The 6,419-nt window shown below is 42.8% G+C and overlaps 1 long non-coding RNA gene across 1 annotated transcript; it reads left to right on the top strand.

The window, feature by feature from the left end:
- Positions 1–1,730: 1,730 nt before the first annotated feature.
- LOC115600450 lies at positions 1,731–4,129 on the top strand. The gene is made up of 3 exons (XR_003988978.1): positions 1,731–1,972; positions 2,105–2,143; positions 3,539–4,129. It is a non-coding gene; the product is annotated as an uncharacterized LOC115600450 (long non-coding RNA).
- The last annotated feature ends 2,290 nt before the right edge of the window (positions 4,130–6,419 follow it).

Below are 6,419 nucleotides of genomic sequence, written 5' to 3'. Positions count from 1 at the left end.
GTACCAGAGAGCAATTTTCCTGCCTTACTTTGAAATGGCTGGAATGAAATGCCTAATAGCTCAAATCCTTTTTTGTGTGTGTTTTAAGTGGCAGCACAAACTCCCCTTCCCAGTGTAGAGCCAGGCAGAGCTCAGCTCCTCATCTTCAAATTTCATCTCTGCTCATCCCAAGTGCACCTTGGTGTGAGGCAGACTTTGTCACAGCAACACACCCCTGGCCCACGCATCCCTTCTCCAAAAACGTTGTCATTATCTTCCTTCAGCCCACTTTTATGAATCTCTGAGTGACAGTAAACAGCAGCGGGCTGACAGATGTAGGCATCAGCTGAGGGGATTTCCATCCTGTGTACAACATATGGGCTATGGCTTGCACAGGGGTGACGTTGATATTACCTGTGTTCCCTCGTAAGCTGAACAGTGAAGACAAATCTCTGCAAACACTGTGCACGTTGCAATTCTTCTTTCTCAGACAAAGCAGTTGGCAGGCATCCCTGTCTCAGGAGGTGAGAGTTTGTTTTTGCTAACCATTTGTCTTAGGCTGGAAGAACAGGTATGTCATACAGGTGTCCTCTTCCTCCTTCAAGCCTTGCTTTCAGCATTCTTCATCAGCAGAATCTGGATGCACTGAGGAGCTGTCATGGGCCAAATGCTTTTCATTAAATTGCTCTCTCACAGCCCCATCTTCTTCTATGACTGACCTTTTTTTAGACATTCTTGCATTTAAAGGTATACCAAGATGACAACATGACAACAGAACAGGCAGTGTGATACTGGAATAAGGATCTGACCAAATAACCCAAACATGAGCAAAGTGTTTCAGATGCCAAGATTTAGGGCATTAATTTCTAACTGGAGCATCTACTTAGGTCTCCCTAGTTCATGAATGTTCTCCTCTGAGTGCAGGAGCTCCTTATTAAATTAAAAAGCCCGTAGCTGATTCATGCAGAGTCTTCAAGGGATGAGCTCATTTCACTGGAGCAGCAGAGATATAGCCACAGATTACCAAGGGCAATCTGAAGGGTATTTCACTGTCATTGAAATACACATGGAATTCTGGAGGGGTCTTTTCTGCAGAGAAAAATGTCAGACATGCCTTTTTATAGCAATTAAGAATTGGAATATAATTACTTAATATTCCCATAGATCTGAATCACAAAGTAATGCTTCTTACCACAGAAAGGTTATCCAAATATTTTCCTACTGGGTGAATCAGAGGTTAGAGTTATAAGAAGGTCTCATGTACTAGAACCAGCTGTCACCATCCTGTCTGTAAGCATGTGCGTCATTGCCTTGTGACAGATTTCTGTGAGACTGTTCGTACAGTAAGTTACTACTAAGTTTTCATTAGAGCTAGAAAAACCATGCTGATAGTGTTGTTTTTTAATTAGTCTAAAAGTGTTTTACCCTGATAGTGACTAGAAGCAAGTACCTCCCGTGGACTGCATCCTCTGTAGAAACAGTTGGTAGTCTATCAGAAACTCCTTCCAAGAAAATATGAAGCCCTGCAGAGTTTCTATACAGCACTGTGTCAGCCCAGCTGAAGAGTCACACAGCCTGCACATACCATGGTTCTGTCCTGAATCCCACCAAACTCATTCCCTCAGGTACAGGTAACACTTGAAAACCTACAAATCCGTGGTATGTCATTGCAACTTCAAGAACAAACCAAGCAGTTTCTATAGGCAAAGGTGGAGCTATAGTGAGAGGAACACCTTACTGGCACACTGGGGCTGATTTCTGTGGTAAAGGCAGGGAGCACAGTCCAAATTACAGTTTCTCATCTCTCTCTGACCAACCCTGCCTTGCACACTGCAGCATAGTCCCCATCAGCTGGCACTCTGTTACTCAAGCTGACTTTTTGGAGCTAGCTGGTAAATCCACAGTACATTGCTACATGGACCTGCATGGAGACTGCATTTTAATATGTACCCACCCAAGTCTGGACCCCAGCCTGGATACTGGAGCAGCTGAGGTAGCTGTGCTCATTTCTCTCAGCCCCAGGCATGTCCAGGGCCCTTCTGTGCATGGCATCAGCACACCAGAGCTGCAAAACCATGAGGTTCTCCAAGGTAGCCCTAACACTACCTAATGTCTTCTCCTCCAGGAGGGCTGGAAAGAGTGATCCTGTACCCAGCCATGTGAGGTATGTGCCAAAGAAACAGATTACATTAGAACCTCAGCACCAGACCTGGAACATGTAGGAATATGCTGCTCCTAATGCTTTGACTAGCAAGTTGCTATTTAAAGATTAGGGCAAAGCTTTAAACCCTGAAAAGGATTTTGACATAATTGGTGTAGGCAGGAGGGGATAGATGTCAATGAATACAGATGGGACTTTGGCAAAAAGGAGTGAAAGGAAGATTGCATACAAAATCTCATTTTCCTAATCAATACCCACTGCAGCTTCTGAATAAGCACTATACCATATTCCCTAAAAAAGGATAAATGCAACTGATCACCCCAGCTCTTCCATTTATCTATCAGGGTTAACAATGACCTGGGTATGAGATCAGTCACTTATGGAGAACTCTCCTATTCTCCATTAATAAAATAATTTAGTTGTCTGCAGTATAAAGTATTTATTGGTTAGTGCTTCTTGGGAGGCACTTGTCTTGACTCTGCTCAATGTTTTGTAAAATTCAAGAGTAGGCTTATTATATCAAGTGCAGGATTCAAATCTATTTCATATCTCATAATAGCATAATTCCTTGCTACAAAATCTTGTCCTGAACTGAATATGGGAAGACAAAATTAGTCCTTTTCAAAGAGAAATCATCAAAGATCAATGACCATCAAAGTGCTTTACTTGGTGTAAAAAAAAAAATAAGAGACCAAATATCAAGATAGTGCAGACAGCCACTGAGACTAGAGTGCTTGAAGGTGGTGGGATTTTTTTAAGTCATTCACAAACACTATATCTACCCTTGACAGGTCATTTCATTCTATTTAGCACATTTTATTCTCTGTGGCTTATAAGCTCTTAAGCAAATGTAAGAGGTAGGAAAAGCTAACGTGTCTGATAATACACTATATCAGGCTGACAACCCAACTGAATTTCCCCTGTGGTACTAGCAAAATGCAGTTCCAAAAAGTAATAATGCATGTAAAAATAAAAAAATTTAAAAAAAAAGGGGCTGGGGGCTGGGGGAGAGAGAGGGGAAGGATCATAGAGATCATGCTGTCACATTTAATTTCAGAGAACAAAACCTGAAGCTGATTTTTCTTTAGATCTGTTGTATACCAGTTGGGACATGGGTGCCTAGCACTGCAACACAGTAATATGATCTGAGCTTTAAATAGCTGCCAAGTAACCATGTGGTGGCTGGCAGCATTAAACGTGTTGCAATGAGAGTGATCTGTTTCAAAGTAAAGCCACATAACAGAGGATAAGGCAATCTGATGTGGTGTAGAAAAGGAGGAGGGAACGTTTTTCATTATCTCTTTGGGTTTCCTTCTGCTTATAAATGTGCTTCCATCTTAAAGATGCATTAATCTAAGATCGTTTTCTTAAACTGTTTAAAACCTGAATTGTGTGCAGGTCATTTCAGAAAACACCTCCTTGCACGCCTGGGGCACAGGGCTGTGGGGAATGGTGTGCCAAATGTGAAGCACCACTGCTGAGATCATCCCCCTGCTGCAACCCTGCAGGTCAGTGTAGCTGCTTCCCAGGGTGAAAGGCACCTTCTGTGTGTAGGGGCTCCCCCCAGCTCTGTACCAAATGCATCCTTGGCAGTTTTTAAGAACAGATAATGAACAGATCTATGGCAAATAACATGTGGTGACTTCTACTCCAGACACTCCCCTCGCCCTCACAGTAAAATGTAGAGCCTTGCATCATCCCATGAGGCCCTTTTGGGCTCTTTTGGCATGTAGGGAAAGACCAGGTATAGACTGGAAATGTCTAACATATGAGATGCTGCGAGTGCACCATTCCTGATTACCTTCCTATCAAATGGCTCTCCTGGTCCCTGTTGTCAGTGTGTCTCTTGAGTAGATGAGACACTTCAGGCACTGAAAAGATAGACCCATTTAAACCAGTAATGTAAGAGACATAGTGGGAAAGGTGTCACTGTACATATTTACAGTTCTTCATCCCATCTGTCACTTTTTATTATAGCTGGCCAACTTCTGCTTTTAATTTCAGTACCTCCACTGACTTCAACAAGCATCAGTTCAGACTCGCTCTGTGCTAACATGGCAGAATTTCATGTGAATGTACTTTATCTGGTCTTGACTACCTGGAAACCACACTGCCAAAAGTAAGATAGGAACAGGTGAGCCAGAGGAAAACCCAGCTGCTGCATCAGAAGATAAATAGCTCATGTAAGAGGTACAACATGACTTCCTAATAGATAATAAGCACAACATACTTCACAGACAAGGCTTTTGCAAGAATGAGGACACAGCAATACCAGTACTACTTAGCATCACCCTACTACCATTTTACCAGCACAACATAGACTACAGACTCAGAGTACAGACACCTTTTAGAGAAGCAGAGCAGGCTTTATTTTGTATTTCCACAAAGGAGACCGTGGCTTTACCTCTCTAACAGAAATGTCAATAAAAGGCCACATATTTCATGAAGATCAGCTCCAGTGAAACTTCCAGCAGCCACCCCAATGAGTAACAAGGATAAACCAGGGGCAAATCCTGTTCAGACTGGTTTTGTCTGCAGCTGCCTTTGCCACGTTGTGTCAGCACGTCCCCCAGGAATCCACAACAGCTGCACAGCAGGTTGGCAGAGGGTATCGCAGAGGGACGCTCACCCTCTGTCCTCTCCCTCCTTTCTCATCTCCGTGTTTCCACAGGACAAGCGGCTGATTGTCAGATGGAAAATAACCAGAAAGTGCTTTTTATCTACCTGTTCCTTTTAACATCTCTTTTCCAAACATGTTACCCTGAAAATAATATAATTCTCTTTTCTTCCAGTATTTCTGTCCAACAGGCTCTTAAGTCAGACAGGCAATTAAAAAAAAACAAACCCAAAGTCCTATAAGGTTGTAAGGAACACTGTTCTTTTACCAATTTCACAGAATATTTTGATTACAGTATTTAATGCCCTTTACAATCTTCTGCTCAGCTCTAATCACGAAAATCCCTGCATCACCGCCAAGGATTTTCTAGACAATAGGATAGCTGGAAAAATGCCACAAAGCAAGTCTCCTTAGCTGGTCTGTCTTCCCTGAGTTCTTACAAACCTATTCCCCTGCATGTAGCTGTTTAACAAAATCAGAAAAACAAGAGTTAGACTGTAATTTTAGTTACTCCTCATACAAAAATGCCTCCCCACGTAGACAATTCCCTGGCCTACAGCAGCTGCTTATTGCACATCATATGCCCAGCTACATGCATGTTCTCACACTTTCTGAAGGAACCCGACTCCCAGTTCTGCCATCAGGAGAATAAGGTGGTACCAAATTAAAGCAAACGGATAGAGCCACCGACTATTGCCTGAAGTGTGAGTTTGACCGAAGAATTTATGAGTACTCAAGCAATTTCTGCTGACGCCAGAGAGGCTTCCTGAAGTTTCTCAGAAAGCCCTCAGAAACACCCTGGATACTCAGCAGCCATTATGCCCTCGGTCTGACCCAAAGGGTTGCCTCCAAGAGAGGCCGCCTTGCACACCAGAGGGTAGATAATTTAGCAGCTTAATGGAGAGGGTTCTGAAGATGCACATGGGATGAATTAAGGACTCCATGGGAGCCTTTGGCTCAGTCCTTGCAGAGTTTATTAGTTGCTGCTGCACACATGGTTAGGTTTGTTGGAAAAGGGCCAGCTTTGCGGCACCTCTTAATTCCTCTGGCTTCTAAAAGTTGCGAGTGGCTCAAGCATTCTGCCCCCTCTAAGCTCTTGTGGGGAAGGACTGTCCCCTGCAGAGAAGCAGACAGGGGTTGGGAGGGGTATTCAGTCAAATGACTCTTGATTATTGAATTTACCTCCACAATTACCAGTGAGTATTCTAGACTGTAAACGGGGTAAATACCAACAGATTGTATTATTTGAGAAACAGTATGTGATTGTGTAATTAAGGGAGGAAATCTAATACCAAATGCACAAGGAGCAGGGTTAATTTCAGCGTTTCCTGACTAACCAAGGGCATTATAATGTAACCCGAATGTTCTCCGCATGGCTATCATTTATTTGGAGTTCATATATATATATATGCCTATGAATATTTGGTTAAAATTCACCCCATCATACTCTGACACAGTAATTAAAAACACCATGTTAGCTGCCAATAAAAATATTTTTGTGATTTGGTAATTATTCCAGACCTCATAGACCCAGCTCCTCTACCCCCCACCCTTGTTATCTCCCTGTTCTATAATGCATAAAGCTAATCTTGATGATGGAAAAATAAATAAGTAGCAGGGTAGGCTGGAAAGCTTCCAGTCACAAAAGCTCCCGAAATGGAA

The sequence above is a fragment of the Calypte anna genome, chromosome 1 (genome assembly GCF_003957555.1).
Source record: "Calypte anna isolate BGI_N300 chromosome 1, bCalAnn1_v1.p, whole genome shotgun sequence".
Classification (NCBI taxonomy): Eukaryota; Metazoa; Chordata; class Aves; order Apodiformes; family Trochilidae; genus Calypte; species Calypte anna.
This window is presented reverse-complemented; position numbering and strand designations above follow the sequence as displayed.